We start from the raw sequence: 21,110 nt of genomic DNA, 5'->3' as shown, positions 1-21,110 counted from the left end.
CAAGGAGGACTCTGCTAAGAATTTCTTGCAAGCTCCGGTACAGGTGATTCCGACCGTGTACTTTGTATGTGGGAAGAATGCCTATGTGAGATTGCCTGCGAATTGGTATGGTTCATGTTACTTGGCTATCATCTTCCCAAAGATTTATTATGCTGAGGATTTGAAGATGCTAGAGACGGGACGTCATTCTAAAGTACGTAGAGCTGTGAGTGCAGGAGTTGTGATTGGTGATATATATGGAGCGACTATACCTAGCTTGGGCGTGGTCCTGAATGACGTGAAAATAAGAAGGTTGGCGACAGTGGTGAATGAATTGGCAATGAATTCGGCGAGGTCACTGTTGTTGGTGAATGGAGAAATGTTATCGATACAGAATATGGTTTTGCAGAATTGCCTTGCGTTAGACGTGTTATTGGCAAAAGAGGGCGGAGTCTGTAAATTGTTGAAGGTTTAAGAATGTTGCACGTATATTCCAGACAATAGTAAGGATTTGGAGAAATACATTGTCAATATCACCACAATTCACAAGGAGATACAAGATCTGACAGAAGAGAATGTGTGGGAAAAGATCGGTCAAGGATTTGGTCGCGTGGGAACCTGGTTTGCAAATTTGGGGATGGGATTTCTTGGATCTGTGTTGAAGCCTATCATAATTGCAGTGGTATGTGTGATCTGTTTGTGGGGATTCGCAAGAGCGTGGAAATGGTACAGAGGGAATAGAGCCGAAAGAGCCCTCAGAGCGAATGAGCAGAGAATGGCGAGATTACAGGACCATCAATATCAGAATCTTAAAAGAATGGAAGGGATCCGACATGGTGGGATGATAGCAACTGCAGTATAGATCAGCTTCATTCCAGGAGGAATGAGAATGGTGGTGTGATGACAGTTGTCATCAAAGGGGGGGAACTGATGTAGCGCCTAAAGGTTCAAAAATTGTAGGGGTGCATTATATTCACTGTTAGTCGGCACCCGCACATAATCAATGCATATTCAGATGTATCGTATACAATGTATTAAGCAAATGTATCAGTTATATCGTAACATAAAAGCGTTAGAAATGTGAAACTACATTGTGAGTATATTCGGAGAAATGCATAACGATTAGTTCTTGTTTAATGCAATGTATTAGGCTAACGTGTAACCTGATTGAAGTAACTCATGTAGGTCATTTATTCATGTATGTGAAAGTAAAAGTACTAAGGCCTAGGATGTGATTTAATAGTGTGTTTAACCCGGTAGAGGCCTGAATGCACATATATAGTTAGAGAAGAGGCCTGGTATTTTCTTATGTTAGCTGAATGCGGTAGGCCGCAATGATTCATTTCGTTAGAAGTTTTAGGCCGCAGTAAATTGTAAAGTTAAAAGATGCGAAGTATTTCTCCATCCCATGATCTCACCGCAGGTGCAAGGACAGTTGCTTCGTTAGTAGAAAAGGTCTTTGTCTAAGAGTTGAATTATGGAGAAAGCCAGACATGGGAGTGCATTGGAATGTGCCAATTGCAACTCCTCGGGCCGACGGTGTCTGGGACTCAAGGCCAAGCTGATGGACGATGGAAGATGGACAGCACGGAACGGAAAAGTACTGGAAGAAGACCTGATCGAGGAGGTGTGCCAGAGGGCGTGGTCTATGTTTTGGGGTTTCGTATTAGGGACAGCGCCCCGAGGGTTGAGCAGTCGAGAGTAGGGCAGCCCGAGCAGAACAGAGTAGTCCAGAGCAGAGAGAAGAGGGGGGGGGGGGAGGAGCTAGAAGGAGTGCTTTAGATCGAACTCTCACTGAGTGAAGACTTCTTAGGGAGTTTCATTTCTGACACCTTTCCATGATTTCTCGGGTCTCAAGGGAACGCTAAGTAGGGATGCCATCTAGCATAGAGTAGGGACAGAGATGTTTGGGTTTAATGATTCCTAATATCGACATTGGCTTGGTAGTGATCTACCTCATGCTTTTAGAATTTGTACTTTTGTTTATATTTAGTCGTATGCGAATTCTTCGTAGAGTAGCATTTGTGTTAGTGCCCATTTACCTGTTGTGCCTTGTATTGAGGTGCCTTTATCTGCAGATGTTTATGTTGATAATAAAATCCCGAGAACATTAGAGATTGGGTCTCGAGTCCTTAATTATGTCAAATTGTGGAAAGTACTCTCTGATAATTGTGTTTGCTCCCTCCACGCTATTGGGCAGGTAAAAAGGTTCAATCGGCCAGAGTGGGTTCTTGGAGATAAACGGTAAACAAGAAAATTGGGCCCCTGCACCTCTGATCCTTGCTACGGTTCCAAAGCTGGGCCAGAAAAGTTTGGAGAAACCCCTGGATTTCCAACACCACCCTTTCATTCTGCCTGAAAACAGCTCCAACGAAAACTTATAACATAAACATTCAGGGATGTCTCAAGCCACCTCACTGTGGATGTCCCGGTCGTTCGGGCCACCTCGACTCTTCGTTAAACTTTTTTCTAACGAACATATTTGCCCGTGTGCCTTTCAGTCCCGGCCGATGACCCGAGCTGGCGACTTTGGAACTGGGGACTAAGTCCCACAGTCGGCTCGAAATAATGTGAAATCACTTAAGATTGCTGTGCCTAACAAAATGAATTAATCTGGCCTTGTGTAACCTTAACTTTGTGCTCTTGGAAGGTTCTCCAGCCGAGTTCACGCTATACGAAACTGCCCAAAAAGAAGCACGTATCACAAGGATCGACGCTGCAATGGTTGCATCAAGCAGAGCAGCTTCCAGTGGTGAAAGACAGACTGTAGTACTGCAGACCTCTGAAGGATGAACAGCTGCGAAGTGCGACCCGGCAGTCAAGGCGCATGCAGGGAAGCCTCGTGTAAACAAACTGGCGTAACCTCCTACCTCATAGCTAAATTGGTTTACATTAACAACAGATACCCGCACCCCTGACAGCTTTGGAAGACACAATACATGTATGTCATTGCGCACTGAGCAATTGTTTAATAAAAAAGATTTCCAAAAAAATACAAATGAACATGGAATGGTGATTCGTGAATATCTGTCTTTATGACCTAAATCATCCAAACGTCAAGCATTTCCTTAATAAAAATGTCATAGAATGTTATTCTGAAACCAAAGTGATTACACACACGGTCTCTAACTGATGCCTCATCACCAAAATATAATAGGAATACAAATGGGTACTTGTAACCATCCACAAAATATTATTGTACTTATTACTGTACTTTTCTGAAGAATTTATGGCATGGAGTCTTCCCAACAGCTATGGCTGTGTATAGTCCCTCCTAAAATGATGCAATTCCACAAAATAAATATATACTTCTTGAATGTATTAGACACCAGTGTGATTGAGAGACAACTCGAAAGAGGGACCTATAATTTCAATTTTCAAAAAGAGTCAAATAATAGCAGGCTAACTAAGAGTTGTGCTGTTGGAAGCTCAGTCCAATATCAGTGGGGAAGAAAGCATACATCTGCAAGATCTAAAACAGTGTGGAAGAGGACATAGATGTGTTCAATCAATTCCACACTGGCATTGATGTATCTGCTGCATTTTAGGCACTTCATCCCTATGGCAGAGATTTGTGAACTAAATCTATAAAAAACACTTTGTCAGCACCATGAAGGTGTCATTTATGTGGTGAAAACTTTGATGTGAATTCTGCCAAGGCCAGTGCTGGATATTAGAAATGTGCCTCCTTCTGGTGGGGAGTGTATTATGTGTCTTCTTGTAGGTAACCAAAATAAAGAAGCATTTCTCAACCTGATAGTGTAAACTTAATTTTAACACTACTTTTCACTGCTTTATATATGATGTCCTCAAAAATGTCCTTATTAAGTAATCCCTGTGCAGGCCATCACATTCTGCTTTCCTCCTAGTGAAAGGAATTTCGAGCATACCTGGGTAATGCACTCGTTGACTTAGTACAGCGGTACTGAACCTTTTGACTTCTATGAACCCTTAAAGAATCAACCTCTGGAAGCTGGGGATACCCGCCTATAGAACTGATAGGATTTGAACCTCAAAGCAATGCACAAAAATACTGAAACAAGTATAGGTCAAACAAATATACAAATTATTACATATTATATTTAATTTACAAACAAAAATTACAAAAATCAAAATCGGAATTTTAATGCTATGGTTGGAGTTTTGAAGCTTTTCAGTATTTGTTTTTGTTTGTAATTGACTAAATCATATGCTAGACTCTAGCATATGCCTTTGTCTTTTTTGCTCTTATGCAGGCACTCTTTTTGTCGATACACAACAGTGCTTTATGAGGTCACCAATCATCCATACTAGAAACTGTTTGAGGTACTTGTGCTGCTCCCACAAATCAAGTTTAGGATACCAACTCAAGTTTTATCCCCCAATTTCAAATTTCTTCACATTTACAGACCATTTAAGAAATTTCAGTTTTACATGTTGCTGTTTTATGCATATATACTGTATTAATCTAATAAAATTAGTATTCTAAACAGTTGTGGATCCCCGAGTAAGGGTTGTAGACACCCAGGGGTCCGCGGACCACAGGTTAAGAGGCGCTATCTTAGAACCCAGTTTCTAGGCTTCATACTTTTAAGTACACCAGGATAAGATTAAGTAATTCAGCTAAGGGACTCCATTATTTAAACAATACTGAGAAGAATATTCAAGAAATTACCATTTTTGAATTATGAGGCTTCCCGGTGGGCCCACAAACTGCCCAAGAGTGGTCTCCAGGTGCCAGGGGAAGGAAACAAAATATATTTTATGTTCCTGCAGCAGGAGAAAGAACTCTAAGGCATAAACACACAATCTAGCTTCTTGTGAAAGCTGTGGGAAGTGACAGCAGTAAACCTCCTGGACATTTAATTCTGAGGTCCAATTGGCTCCTGGGCTCTGCACGCTGACCCATCAGACCGTCATACATAGACTTTGTATTTACAACTCCTCCTACTTTCTGTAAATAGGTTGTTTCACAAATCTGAATTGTAATTGTCCAAAGTATTGCATTTTATCACTTAACATGTAGTAACTACGTTGACCTTTTGCTTTGCTGGGCTCAGTGTATCTTTAACAAATAAATTAATGTAAGGGGTGATGCAAGTGATCAAAAAACATTCATAAGTTGCGACGGAGGCTGATAGCATCTGCAGAGGGGCTACAAACTTACCTCGAACAGCATTGGCAAAAGTGTAAAAAGAGACAGAACCTGGTGTGGTGTTCGATTTAACAGGAACACTTGTTAGAGAGACAAAAATCCAATTGGTCGCACACTGCTCGTCCTGCCAGCGTGTTACCCCAAGTGCCTGCCATTGAGCCGGTTACTACACAGCACATTGTTGCTGAGGACAGAGATCTCCATTGCTGTATCTCTCCACAGCTTGGACTGTAACATATCAGTATATTGAAGCAATACCTTGGCGCATTGAAATGTGGCCCATCTGCACCACAGTCTAACTACCCAACAGCCGATCCAGGCAAGGAGCAGCACGCTCCAGCGCCCACTAAGTTTTATAGAAACCTTAACTGCAAGCGACCAAACCAAAAGCAACAACGCTGTTCTTCATTGTCAGTTTCCACTCTGACCTGCCATATGTGATACCCCTATGTCCTCAATTGGGGCGTTAAAAACCAGGCAAATGTTATAAATTTAGTCCTGAAGATGATCCCGTTAATCAATGAGCTTGGGATCGAAACGTCGACTTTTTAAAAATAGTGCCACAAATATCCATTGTGCTTACTCGTTGTGGTCTCTATTTTGTCAAACTTGCTACAACTTCATTTATGCCTGCAAGTTGCAACGGCTCTCAGTCTTTGCCTGTAACTGTTGTTTGTCCTAAACTGTCTGCATTGTTATTCCTTTTTTCCCCCCGCACGTTCCCCATGCTGTAGGGTGCAGGATTGTGCCCCACGATAAATGTAGTGTTTTCATTATCCTTGACCATATCCTTTAGTATCTGAAAAATAAAAATCCCCTGTCCGGCTGGACATCGGATGTGTATAGTAACCCATTGTGGTCTATATGTAATTTTATGTAAAATTTAGTGTCTGCTCAGGATCATTGTTTTCTACATATATAATTGATACCCGTGGTCCTTAGCCAGTTTTCGGGTTCCGTTGTTTGTATAAAATAGCGTGTTACCCCAAAGCATTGTGGTCCATGAAGTAAGCATCAGCGAGTGTGCCTCTGCCAGAGTCTTAAGCAAAAATCAATGTCGCGTTGGCCATCCCTGGACACGTGTTTCGAGGTTGTTACCTCTCATCAGCAGGGAATAGGCATGTGTGTCGGGTTGCTGCGTAGACTGCCAAAAAAATGTTCTCAGGTTGGGTACCACTCGTGGCATACTTGTTAGAGAGACGCCTCCTGAAAAACTTTGGTAACAGAGGGAAGAACACAACTGTAAAAAGAGAGGACTCTATCCTATACAGCATGGTTCTCCAAAGTCAGTCCAGGAGGGCTGGATCCATGCCAGATTTTAAAGATAACTTTCATTTATCTAAATGGGGATATGCTAAAAGTCTGGCATGGATCTGGCCCTCCAGGACCGACTATGGAGATCCCTGCTATACAGCATGGTTAGTACTTATTAGGATGCACTTGCCATCCAAAGGAAAGTGTCCCTGTACTGAAGGTCTTACATGGAACCAACCGTTACTGACAGGACAGTTGATCCAAATTCAAGGTCCAAAAGAGACTTTAAAGCTCAAGGACAGACACACACACACATTGTCTACGTCAGGAGGCCCATGTAGAGAAAATATCTGAGAACGAACTGCTATCCTGGTGCCTTCCTATCCATTGCCTGGATTTGTTCCAGGAGATGAAGTGTGGACAAGTTACACAGATGAAAAGACTGTGACACAGGCTGCCCAAACTCCACCTGTCTAGAGAAGTGAGTGAATATGCAAACTGATGTGCTAGTGAGTTTCTTAGTAAGAGAAGCCTCTTTAGACAAAAAGGCAGTCGTACCTGTATAAGCCCCAACTCTTGAAGAATAAAGGACAGAGTTTTCAGTAGTTTAACATCCAGCAGAGGGGCAGAAGCCCAGAGTGGTACTCACTTTTGTCATTATTTATATGTGTTGACTTATTTCAAGGGATGGCACTTTGGATGTGGTTCACAGAAGCATCAGTGTTACTGAGAATTGGGACAACAGACTCTGCTAGTGTGAAGGGTCAGAGTAGAAAGAATGTGCCTAAAAACTATCAGTGTATTGTTCAGTGACCCATGACCTAAGACAGGGTGAAAAGTTATGTGTAGTGTGGAAGGGGTGCTACACAAATCAATGCAGGATGACATTTGCTGAAACATCCAAACAGTTCATCCTGGAACATGACACCATGTCCTAATAATAAGCATAAGATGACTAATCCCTATCAAGAGCCCTTGCCCTCTGTGGGTCTCTCTAGTCCCCTGGGTCTACTAACTCTAGTGGGAAACTGAACCATTAAGTTTAAAGATTCTTCGAAAAGCAACTACCAGAAAGCTGGTGATCCCTGAGTAAACTAGCAATGGAATTGCACTGAGAATGGAAAGGCAGACAAGCTAGTGTCCAGCCAGATGAAAAGATGTACAACGGTGGGTGTGTCAAATACAGGCTTAAATAAGGATTCCACAGCAATGTGGTAACATCACAAAGTGGCAAGTCTTAAAGATGATTAACATATACTTCTGGGCATTGCCTGCTTCAGAACATTTTAGAATGTCAGTAAGACCCCTAAGTGGACTTTAGGGGGTTGATTACATTCGCTTTGGTATCTAAGGACTGCATCTCCCTGGAGACCACATTATAATCATACCCCTGGCATCAGACAGAGTGGAGCTTGAATTGCTGCTAGAGCATTAATCAAAATCTGTAGAGTGGCATGATCTGCCCACTTTATTGAAAAAGGATCCATGTATACAGTACAACTGGTCACAGTCCACAGAGATCACTCATGTGCAACAGATCTCAATGGATTGGCTACAGTGCTAGAAAAGGCCCTGGTTTCATGAAAGACACAATAACCGCTAAGCTTTATCTCGAGCTGGGCATGGGCAGAGAAGAGGAACACACTCCTTGCTCTGGATTAACATTTTGAGTCAAGCGATCTAGTGACCTCACAGAATTCTTCCGGAGCAGTAGAGGATCACCAAACCCTGCAGTTAGGTGGTCTGTTGATGTCATTAATCATCTGGGTAGGAGGCGTGAATTCTGTGTTGTGCTCAGACCCCTTTTCGATTGCATAGTCTGTTCTGCCCGAGAACAGTCACTTCCGGCTCACAGTCATGCAAGCAATGACTAGGGTATATGAGAACCATGCTACCGAGGTTCTCTTTTACCGCTGTGCACTGGGATAGAAAACTGGAGGACAGCTGCTGATGCTAAGGTTTGTAAACCTAACCAGGCTGCACCAACTACTGCACTCAAGATCTCATGAGATTTGGACTTCTTTAGGTGGTGCATTAATCCCTGAACCTGCACTTCCTCAGTGCTGGGAACCCAGAGATAACTGGTTCTCCAAAGTAATGTGTGGTATCTGTCCTCGCTGAACCTGCATCATTTCATCAAAGGTATACTGGCTTATCCTAAAGGACATGCCAGCATTTTTCCAGATTTATTGCCACCTTGAAAGAATCATTGGCTGTATCTCATGCTGACATATTTTTCCAATCTAGTCCAGGTCTCTCTCACTTGTCTTGTTATTTACAGGAGGAACTGGGTCGATCCTGTCGATCCTGGATCCATCCGCACCTTATGCTGTAGGAGGGCCAGCTGACCCTTCAGGTCAGTTAACACCTGTTCGAGTTGCCAGACCATCCCACAAAACTGTGCTACGCACTCCATTCTCAGTGCCATCTTATAGACTTCCCATTCCATCTCCCTCCTGCCAGTCATATTAGCATTTTGGTAAACAAAAAGACATAGCATACTCTTGGATATGAGTCCGGAACGCCTCATTCGTCAGGGCATCTACCAGCAACTGTCACAGCGGGATCCTAGGCCTATGCCACTACCGGCCCCAACGTCTCCAATAATGGGGAGTGATCAAAAAGGTACCTATTAAAATAGGCTGAGGACTTGTAAGCCTCAACATCCATTTTTCTCACTAATATATAATCTACTCGGCTACTACCGATGTGGACATGGGAATAAAAAGCATATGCGCGCTCCTCCCTGTGATGGTGTCTCCAAACATCCAGCGTTAGAGATCTTCCTTTGCCTCCTCTAGTGCCCTTTTAATGCCGGGTTTATGTCCCGGCTTCTGGTGGTGCCTATCTACCCACTAGTCCTGGACACAGTTAAAACCCCCTAGCCATATGATTTGCATCTCCATGTAGTGGGATATGGCCTATATTTTGTCAGGGAAGAAAGCTTTGCCATTCTCATTAGGAGCATATTTATTAACCACGCAGGTTTGAACACTGTCCAGGACCCCACTACCACTACATAGTGGCCTAGTGCATCTGTCAGGACCTCCTGTTCTAGGAACAGGACCCATCACGGCTATCCAGGTGTCCACCACCCGGGCATAATTAGAGTATGCTGCCGTGTACATGTGACCTCTCCATTTCTTACCTAGCTTGATTGCCCCTGCCCAAAGCAGATGGGTCTCCTTTAGCCTCGCAATCTGTACTTTGTATCTACGAAGGTGAATATACATTTTAAATTGCTTAGACTAGTCGTTCAGTACCCAGACATTCCTGGTTTCCAACTTTCTAGTCGCAGGAAAGACACCCCGTGGCTTCTCAAGTCGGGGTACAGAAGCTCTTACTCTTTCCATCAGCTGTGTCTGATGCAATGCTTTCACCTACAATCACCCGAGCTCGCTCACTTAACTGTCCCATCCAACAATTCTCAACTACCTGAAACCCACCCACCCATCCACTTCCTCTATGGCAGCACACGACCTCTCCCCAATTGTAGGACTGTCCAGGCGTAACATAATCTCTCTCACCTTGATATGTAATCAAGCACAATGTACCCTCTCGCCACCACATTATCAACTTGTAGGAACAACTCTGACTAATCAACCCACACAAATTAACAGATGTGTGTAATGCAATTGTGTGTGTGGGTGGGTGGCAAACCCAATCAGCTCACCACTACTGCTCCCAGCTCCCAGCACAGTCTATGATTGGGAGGGGGAAGGCAGTCGCTGCTGCACCCCAATAATACTAGCCGCCGAGACGCTCTGTCTGTTGGTGCCCTCTACCTCTGCCCCATATGTCAAAGATTCAACCCAGTACCTTGGGGTTCCGAACCCCTGTAACATTCTCACACCTCTAGTTTATCCTCTCAGTTACAGGTCCCAGTTGGTCTAGGCCTCCGGCAATGACCCATATCCAATTGAGTCCAGCGTGGTGGCCGGATCCTGAGAGGCCCCAAGCTCGTGCATCATTTTTCAGAACTCGGCCCTCCTCAGCCGAGTCAGTATTGTCCACCCCGGAGTCCTTCATTCGGAACATTGTACCATCCTTCTGGATCCTTATCTGGCCTCTCTCCTGGAATGCCACCTGTCGGGCACCCAGCTGGTGCCGGTCCCTTCTGCGCCTCACCTCTTGCCACTCTAAGTCTGTCTTATGTGAGCCAGCTTCTACAGCATGGCTAAGGGCAACATTATCCAATATCTTTATGCACGTCTATACTTCCTCTGGCCATTCCAAAAAGTCAGTTTTACTGTACGCTACTACTTTCAGGCAGGCTATAAAAGCAGCATATATCCAAAGTCCATGGCTTTGAGCTTCCACTTCACTTCAGCACATGACTTGTGCTGGGCCTGGGCCCTGCGGGTGTAATCTGGATGGATAGACATGGCATGATTTTCACAAGGACAGTTAGGTGCACCATGAGCCACCGCCAGTATGAAGTCTCAGCCTTTGTGGTGGAAAATCCAGGCTAATAGGGCCGATTGGGGTGCCCCTGGGAAGGTTGAGCAAATAGTTTTCTCAACCCTTTGGGCCACAGCACTTCCCAGGTCCAAGTCTAAAAAAATATCTCCAAGTTGCTTCCTTACGCTTGCTCTAGGAATCCCAGGAAACGTAGATTGTTGCTGCAGGAGCAGCTCTCTGCATCCTCCATTCTGTATTCCAATACCTGAGCAGCTGTGGTTAGGTGTGTCATTTGTGTTTTCAGCGTTCTACCTCTTTTTGGAAGTCTGACACCGGAACTTAAACTGTTTGCACCTGGTCCACCACTTTTCTCAAATCAGCCATCAACATGCTCACATCAATTGAGACTGCTCCATTATTCCTTTTTGGGTGGAATGTGACCCATGCATGGCCTCCAGAAGGGCCTCCCTGGAGTGCTCCCGTGTCCGGTGTGTCTAGTTGTCCTCTGCGGGTGGACAGTGGCATATTGTGCGATGATATTGTTTATTATGGTTCCATCCCAGTCTTTGCCCATGTCAACTCTGAGCCTGGCCACAGGTTTCACAGCCGCTTCTAATCAAGCTTTTTGTTCAACCAATGCAGGGCAGGCCCCCAGCTGGGGGGGGGGGGCACTCTCTCTCACTCATAAGGTATCAAGCAGAGAACAGTCTCTCCATGCACCATATTGGTGTGCCGTCTCCAGGAGGTCGCCATATCCCAGACACCTTTGTTACCTCAACGGAGCAGGGGAAAATTAGTCTCCCCCTTCACAGTCACATGCCATATGCCACTTCCTTACAGGTCTCTCCAGTTCTGTCCTGCCATTGGTATCTCAATCAGCGGCTCAGGCTGCAACAGTCGCCCATTTCAGTGCTCGGGCTGGGCCGGGTGGGTCTGTATGCTGCTGCAGTATGGTTGCACTCATAAGTCAGTCCTTGGGCATTCCAGACACAACGAGGGCCTGTTCTGTCCCCTAGGGCCTCCCTTGCTGTGGGCCACTCCCCACGCAGCGGCTGCTCCAATTCCTCGAGGTGAGCCTTCCCCACAACCTCATCCCGTGCGCCATTTGCCATCAGGTTACCTTACCTTCCGTCCAGTACGTTTTCGCAGCTGGTGGCGAGGCCTGCACCCTGCCGGGCATCCTCCTCATCTAAGATGCAGCACCGGTAGTGTTGATCCTCTTAAGTGCCATTTCTGATCTGGCGTACCCCTCAGTGGGGCCGACACGTTCCTGTTCCTCACTGGCCAATTCAGGTGAGTTCCAGCACCGCATCCACAGGTCCAGCATGCTCCCAAGGTAACTCACACTCATTGGGCCCGTGCAGCTCTCTAGGAAAAATTCGCACACCAGGCAAAGGTCCTCCACTAGCGCCCTGCCTGCACACGGCTTCTGCTACTGCATTCGGTCCTCAGGGGCCACTGGTGTCTCATCTCAGGTATCACACTCTCTCTCTGCTGTGTTTCCTTCGTTTGTCTCTCTTTCGACTCCCAGGTGTCAGGGAAGGGCTATCAGGATTCAGCATGGGACCAAAAAAATCACCAGGAAGTGTCCAGAAATCAACAGGATTTCTGCAGGGCTGGCAGAGCTCCAACAATTTACTCCTTGTTGGCCAGTTTGCCAGCCACACTTCCCCCCCTCAATTCTTGAATTCTGCAAGAAGCTGAAGACCTGGCTTTTTGAGTAGTCCCACTAGATGTGCCTAGACTCACATATTCTTACCGCCAAGATACACTCCCAAAGTGATAGTGCACTCTACAAATCTGCACAACGTAATATCCAATAAGAGGGCTGAAAACCCTGTACAAACTCTCTAGGCTGCACTTTTCTTTCAGCTCCTTTTCTCCTAACTCAGAATGCCTATCCATGCTTGAATCATTGATCCAAGTCATCTCCAGGATGGCTTTGGCAAGATTACATAGAGTCTACCACCGAAATGCCAATGTCTTCATGTCCAGCTATCCTGTACTAGCCTCCAACCTGTGTCCAGACATAAAACCATGTTATATTACATTACATTACATGGTTAACACCTGTGGACTGATTATGCCCTATATGGCAAAAGAGGTGGTATGCTCCATGTTGGGCTTTCTCTCTGGCTGGGTCTTAAACAAAATGTGTGACCTATGTGTGGATGAGGTGTTTTAAGGTGGTCTCTGCTGGGAGCACCACACACAGTTTTTTGACGATCTGCTAACCAATGTCAGTCAGTACGTCTGCCTAGATCCTTGGGAAATCTACTTCACACAGTTAGAGTGCTCTTTCGTGTGTTTTAGTGGCATATGCAAATGGATGTTTGAGCCTGATTGTGTTGCTGATAGTGTGCAAGTTGATTCTAATATTAGTATGTTGGGTTGCTGATAAGAATAATAAGAGAGTAAGGGTTTCACTTTGTTGCCTAGGTCTATCAATTCAAGTAAGCCTCTCTCTCTATACATATATATGATAGTGATTTGCCCAGAACAGCACTATCCAGATAATCTACCTCACCTAATATTGCTTGATCCAAGGGGGGGCGTGGCCTGGAGTCTGCCAAGATGGCAGCTTGGAGAGAGGGCTCCGCCGAGGTTGTGACGATAGCCCAAAACATCCTGCATTTATCATCAAGTTGCAGCGCTACAATTATCTGCAAGGCAGCAGGAAGCTAAAGGCTGTGGAATGTGGTCAAAAGTAGGGAGTTGCGCCCTGTACCTGCCAAGTTCGACGATGACAAAGCCGGAGGAGCGGATTTATGTGGAGGCCTCCGGAGGGGCCGGGAAGTGCTCGAGTAGCATGTAGCCGGAAACCAGAACATCCTGTTGCGCGAGGCTGGGGTGCCATCGTGTGGAACCCGTGGGCTCTCGAGCTGGGCTCCGAAAATCCTGTGCCATGCTGCCATACCCGCCCGGTAAGAATTGAGGTGCCGGGTGGAGAAGGGAGTTAGGCAAGGTTGTGTACTGGCCCTGTTCCTCTTCACATTATATACCAACACTTTGGAAGAGGAACTGGTGGCCAGGGTGAACGATTCTCCGATAATAAAGAACCAACAGATTGTCTCCCTTCTCTACGCGGATGATGCAGTGCTAATGGCTAGAACCCAGCTTGGCCTACAGAGGGCCCTGTCAATTTACATTGACTTTATGGACAATAGGAGCCTAAAAATAAATGTTACAAAGACTTTTATGATGTCCTGAGGGAAAGGAAAGAATAAGTGTAGAACTTTAGTAACAGGGGACGGCAGAATTGATTCAACTAAAACATTTTCTTATCTTGGAATTTATTTGGAGGACAGGGGTTTCTGGGGACCAGCCGTTAAGAGAAGAACGCTCCTATTTAAAAGGGCAGCTGCGGCATTGATGCTTTTCTCAAGGAAAATGGGGAAAAGGCCCCCGGGAATACTATTGAAAATATATCAAGCAAAATGTATTAGCATAGCCACATATGGGGCAGGGATTTGGGGTTTCCAAGACGTTGCACCAATCCAAGTGGTTGAAAATTATTTTTTAAGGTTCATTCTAGCCGTTCCTCTGAGTTCTTCCATTTTTAATTGTCATAATGAGCTGGGAATCACCCATATTTCCGACTTGATTAAAATCCAACCAGTCTTACTTTGGCATAGGATTTGGACCTCTCCTAGTTTAGGTTTGAACCGTGAGATCATAAAGGACTCCATGGGATTAGATCAGGCCAAAAAAATCCCCTGGTTAAACTACATAATTAATTTATCCCACAACTTATGCAGACCTGATTTTTATTCCAAACCAGACACTATGTGCACTTTATCGAGAAAGGAGCTTAAATCCTTATGTTTACAGCACTTTGAGTCCCTTAGATTAATGGTAGAGATAAGTAAATACTCTGTGATCCAGCATCAACTGAGCCTGTCTAGCTATTCCATCCAGCTCTATTTAGTATGCTGTCTACAAGAATTTGACAGATATATATTGACTAGGCTCAGGTTTGATTGTTTCCATCGCCTTGTTTCTTTTCCTTTTGTAAATGACTGGTCTAGGAAACTCTGCCCTTGTGACAACACTGCTTCACAAGCTACAATGCATGTTGCTTTATTCTGTAAATTTTATGTTAAAAAAAGAGCTAGATGGATTAAGCCTATTTTAAAGCAGGGAGGCTGGCAGCAATGTCGTCCGGCATTTCTTTTTTTTTAATTATTGGACAATGTGTACTGTATTGAAGCTATGACGGTGCTCTTGAAGAGTATAATGAGGAAAAGAAAAAGCTTAACCTGTTAATCCCTATGCTGTAACATTATGTACAATTGGAATAGCTATATTTTATCAAGATATTTTAATGCAATTTTTAAATGACCTGATTTTATTGAATTTTGTGCTTTTATGATTTTATTATCTTTTAAAATCGAATAAAGCATTTATTGATTGATTGATTTATTGAGGTGCCGGGTGGTGTCGAGTGGCTGAGGGATTACGACGTGACCAGCGGGGGCGGTAGCCCCCTGTGAGAGACCCGAGCATGCGGAGTGGATCGGACCCTCCGCACGAGGACTGCAATCTCCAGCGATGTCTGGGGTGAATGCGTGGGGCGGCCCAGCTATTGTGACTGACAGGGGGCACCCATCGATAGCGGGATATTGCCCCCGTGCTGCCTGGGCCTGTGAGGAGAAGAAGATCTGGCAGAGCTCAGCCACACCGGCCCGGTGGGGACTGAAGTGCCAGGAGGCATCCAATGGCGGCTGACCGCGGCGAGTGGCCAAGAAAAAGATATTTGGCTGACCCATTGCTTTGGCTCTGGGTGGGTGGGGAGGAGGAGCCTCCCCATATAGACAGTGGCCCCAACAACACTCGCGGAGGACAGCCAAAGTGCTGAGTGGCGTCCTCTGCTTCTGTTACAGTAATTGTCCTGGGGTCCTGAGCCCATGAGTGGGAGTGTGTGATCGTTGGGGCGGTGACCCCATCCGATGGCCTGCATGAGAACAGTTGGCGATTACGCCAAGGGCCTCCCTCGTAAGATTGGCCCTAGCGTTTTATTTCTTGTGTGAGCCCTCCCGTTTTACTTCTGACGACATTGCTCCGTGGCCCTCCTCCTTGGGTGGTACCCAGTTTGATCAGCGGGGCGCTGGCCCTATGTAAATAAGTGCTCAGCAGTGTGGACCTTGTGGCCCCTATACCCCGCGGTTATTTTGAGACAGCTGTGCCGATACCAGCAGTGGACGGGGCCCATCTGCGTATCCGGCCCACGTGGCGCACCTGAGTTTGCGCCCCGGCAACCTCCTCCAGGGGCCCGTTTGCCCGGTGTTGTCACCCTTGGTAACGCTGCAGCAGAAGGTATTGGCACTCTTGGCAGCACCATATCTGCCCCAGGAGGCGGACATCTGGGTCTGGTAAACTACACGGTACGGGGGAAACGTTCTCTCCCGCATACAGAAGCGGCACACTCCACTCTGTGGAAGGAGGGACTTGCCCCACACACTGCTCCGTTAAGTGATCATACTTAGTCTGCACTTTGTGGGGCAGATACCTATGGACTTGATATATCTGGAGGGCGTGTGAGTTCTGTGGTGGCCCCCCTCCTCCTGGGGTCTATACCTAGACGGTGGCACACCCTCGCAACCAGTGCCGTTCAGGGCTGTGGAGGGAGACTGGGCTGCGCTGGAGGTTTACTATAGGATGATTCTACAGCGTCTGGGACCTTAACACGACGAAGCCGAAAGGAGCCCCACCGGTGCAGTCGAATAAGTTGGACAAGTACGCGGTCCTGAAATAGTCACCTACGGAGGAGGTTGTTACAGGTGGTCAGGCTGAAACCTCGGAACCGTCTCTAAGTTCAATCATGTCAGCCATTCAGGTTCTGGGAACGCCACTGGAAACAAAGACAGCTAAAATTTCGAATAAAATGAATCTTCTCAGAGCTGATATGAACAAGACTTCGGAGCGAGTTACAGTGGCGGAGACAAGTATCATGGAGCTTCAATCTACCACACGTAAACTGGAGGAGAAAGTTCAACAACTGGTTCATCAACACCGCCAGGTGGCCCTGAAGTTGGAAGACCGAGATGGGTGGGCCGCTGGAACAACATACATGTGGTAGGGGTTCCAGAGGGGGCAGAGGGGCCCAGTATGGACCTTTTACTTGAAGACTTAATACTGAACCATCTTAAGCCTAAACAGCTATCCACCTTCTTTGTAGTAGAGATGGCCCACAGGGCCCCGGTCACTCCACCGAAACCTGGGGCTACCCATAGAATGATCATTGCCAGGATCCTCAACTATAGGGACCGGGATGCCATCTTGCAAGCGGCTCAACAATATGGTGACCTCCAGTATGAGAACACGATTGAGGTTTTTCCCAGACTTTAACTTAAAGGTGCAACAGGAGTGACACACTTTCGACGGAGTGAAGCAAGCCCTAAGGGATACAGGCACTAAAGACATGATGTTCTTTCCGGCAAAACTTGAAATCATCGCTAATGGGAGCTCCTGGTTTTTCACAACTCCTTCGGAGGTGCAGGCGTGCCTGGATGAGGGGCACTCACACAAAGACAATCTTCGTGTGGTGGATGGCTGGAGAGATACCCGTGAGCGCTCACCAGGCTCCTCAAGTGGGCGTGAAGGAATGGACATACGTGACCAATGTTCCCGGTGATCCAGATCAATGAGCCCTGTAATCTTAGAGACTCGCAGAAATTGACCACGCCGCCATAGACGCCTGGTCTCTGGGACTCATTGCTGTACCAAGTAATGTATATTGTCTGAGTTGTAAGTAGGAGATTGTACCCTTTATGATGATTGATTCTGCAGACTTGCTAATACACTGCAACAACATTATCCTGGACTTGGGATGGGGTAGGGCCTCCCGGAGCCTTGGGAAGGCGATGCTCGGCAGCCCCCTCATTGGTTGACTGTTTTTGGGCGACAGGCATTCTGCTAGTCGGGGGGATACAGTTCATGTTTTTTTTCTATATAGTTGTGTTCTACTTGCTTCAGATCATTGATAACATTTGCACTGACCTGGGTCCTAGGACACATGGTACTATACGGATACATGGGGTTGGGGGATGGCCGTATGCAGGGAGGGTAGGAGGGGGAGGTGATTCGACAGTTGTTCCTCTCAGATGACCTCACAGCATACTAAACACCTGAAGGTGCTATCATGGAATGTGAATGGTCTGGGTGATAAAATTAAACGGACTATGGTGCTACAATACATACGCAGACACTTTCCAGACGAGGTGCTCCTACATGAGACGCACCTGAAGGGGAATGATTATCTTGCTCTCAATAGGTTTGGGTACGCTTGCCATCCATGTGGGGTTTTCAACACGTTCCAGGAGGACTTCGATTTTGCTTAAAAATACGGTACCTTTGGTGATTGTTCGCTCATGGACTGATCAAATGGGGCGTAATGTTGCACTGTCAGGGACATGAGAGGGTCTCATCCTTAACATTTGCTCAGTGTATATCCCTCCTAGATTGCACGGGATTACATTCCCAGACTTTAGAGACGTCCTCCTAGATATAACAGTGAGCACTCTCAACCTGGGAGGGGACATGAATGAGACTATGGCGTTGGCCCTGGACGGCGACACTCGTTCCCACAGGGAACCGCAACCGCTAAAGGGGGGGGCCGCAACCGCTAAAGGGCTTTGCGACTGCAATGGGGTTAGTGGACCTCTGGAGATTACACAATCACGTGGCCAGGCAATATACTCAGATCTCCGCGGCGCATGGTAGTGGGTCAGGTTTAGATTTTATCTTTACAAATGCTGCTTCGACTGGTCTCTTTCAGGCGTATTGTCATAGGACCCGTGGAATCCCTGACCATTCCCCGGTGGAAGTACTCATACGTGGCCCGGCGAGTGACTGGACTCTACATCCGCGCTTAGACCCCTACCTATTTAAAGATCAAGAGTTAAGGGAACAGTTCGAGGAATATACTGAACTTTATTTTACTGAAACTACGGAATCTGTGTGCTCTCACTGCATATTATGGGAGGCATATAAGACAGTGGCCAGGGACCACGTACAAGCGGCAGCCGAGGTTAAGTGAAAGGAAAAAAGGGCGAACTGCAACAGTCTGGAACTGGAGATAGCACTACTCGACTCAGCGCTGGGACTGACTCGGGGGGGCGAGGCCTAACGCCTGCATGCACACAGACTCAAACAGAAAGAACTTGGAGATGTAGAGGAGAATACAGTCCGTACCTATGCCATAGCCATGCAACGACGTATTTACGACCCCGGCGATAAGGCAAATAAACGTATTGCACGGTTGGAAAGGAGAGACAGAGTTCGTAATTGGGTCTCTGAGATCTGGACTTCAGACGATGTGGCGTGGGGGACGGACACAGTTATAGCCGAGGTGTTTGCCAAATACTACGAAGGGATCTACCAGTCCCAGACGGACAGGGGTGAAGAGGAGTGTGCGGAGTTCTTGAAAGATATAGTATTGCTGACACTAACTGGTGGGGACCGGGAGGCGGCGGACTCAGACTTTACGATAGAAGAAATTGAGGGCACCATGCGAGATCTTCAGTCCGGGAAAGCAGCGGATCCTAAAGGCTTCCCTGTGGAATTTTATAAATGCGTGGCAGGTCAGCTGGCACCTCATATGCTCAACATCTTTCGCGAGGCAAGGACTGAGGGCCAGTTGCCTCCGGACTTGAGGACGGCTACAAGAGTTGTCATTCCTAAGAAGGGGAAACCACAGGATCTCTGTAGCTCGTACTGACCGATCTCGCTCCTGAACTTTGAGGCCAAAGTACTCGCTAAAGTGATCGCAAACAGATTGACTCCCATAATACAGTCTCTGATCCACCCGGACCAGTCTGGGTTCATGCGTCACAGAAGCACCAGATTGTATCTCCGTCGACTATACAGGGTTATGCACATGGTACGACAACGGCCAGATGATCCGGCAGCACTCTTGTCACTTGATGCCCATATGGCATTCAACAGTATCGACTGGCCATACCCATTTGCTGTTCTTGCTAAGTTTGGATTTGGCCCGGATTTCCGAAGCTGGATCGAGCTCCTATATGCTGCCCGATGGCACATGTCCGGGTTAATGGGTCGGTATCTAGAATTTTTTGACTTCATAGGGGCACGCAACAGTGCTGCACGCTCCCTTTACGCAGGCGATATCCTATTGTATGCCCATAGACCCAGACCGACCTTCCATAGACTTATCCATATTATACGATCGTATGGGCAATATTCTGGCTACCGTATTAACTGGGATAAATCCTTTGTATTCACCTTGACGGGGGAGCCACCAGCTCTGACGTCGGCATGCAGTGAGCTGGTCCACAAACATCTATTTAAATACCTGGGCATATGGTTTACTAAAACGAAAGAGGAGTTTATACAATTGAACGTACACTCACAGCTAGAACAGTTGAAAGGGGATGTTGCCCATTGGTGGTGTTTGCCGGTCTCCCTTATGGGGAGAGCAGTTTTATTTAAAATTATGGCTCTACCGCGTCCCTTGTATGCCATACAAAACACCCCATTCCAGATTTCAGAAGTTTTCTTTCTTGAGGTTGAGTCCGAACAGCTTATATTGGGGGGTATGGTTGCCCTAGGATAGCTCTCAAGAAACTGTAGAGGGGTGTTTAAGAAGGAGGGCTGGCGGTACCGGATATAAGGAAGTCTACTGGACATCGCAGCTGGTTAATGTTAATAGATGGGTCTTCTCACCAATCGAGGAACCGGCTTACCGGGTTGACTGTCATGCTATGGACAGGGGTATCTTTCTCTCGATCCTATACAGGGGAGAAAGGTGATTTCATCCCTCCCGACCCACACACAGACCGTGGTTATGGCCTGGCCGAAGGCGACCAAAATGATCGGATGGGAGGCCCAGTTGACTGAGGAGACCCCCCCCCCCCCCCTCTAGGGGGGGGGGGATTTCTTGAGCGAGGTTAGACGCCTTAGGGGGTTTCATGGCTGGAGCAGCATTGGCATTGATCTACTGGGAAATATTTGGAATAAAGGGAAAATAATTCCGTTTGATAGTCTCCAAGTGGAATTCCAAATGAAAACGACTGAGCGCTTTCGGTATTTACAGTTGCGGCATGCACTTCATTGTCACCTAAAAGAAGGAGTCTCGCTGCCGGTGTACCCACCACTTGGAGACAGACTCCTTCTTGACCCAACGATTGACAAAGCAATATCCCTTACATACAAAAATCAGACGTGGGTCTCCTGGAGGATGATGATTGGGGGGAGGCCCTACAAAACCCTAGAGAAATAGCTGTACAAGCACGATTCAGGCTGATCCAGCTCCGCATTCTACAAAATCTTATGCCTCACGGTGAGTACAATACTGCATGGGCCACTGTATGTCAGCGCA

The sequence above is a fragment of the Triturus cristatus genome, chromosome 9 (assembly GCF_964204655.1).
Source record: "Triturus cristatus chromosome 9, aTriCri1.1, whole genome shotgun sequence".
NCBI lineage: Eukaryota > Metazoa > Chordata > Amphibia > Caudata > Salamandridae > Triturus > Triturus cristatus.
Note: the sequence above shows the minus strand (reverse complement) of the source record.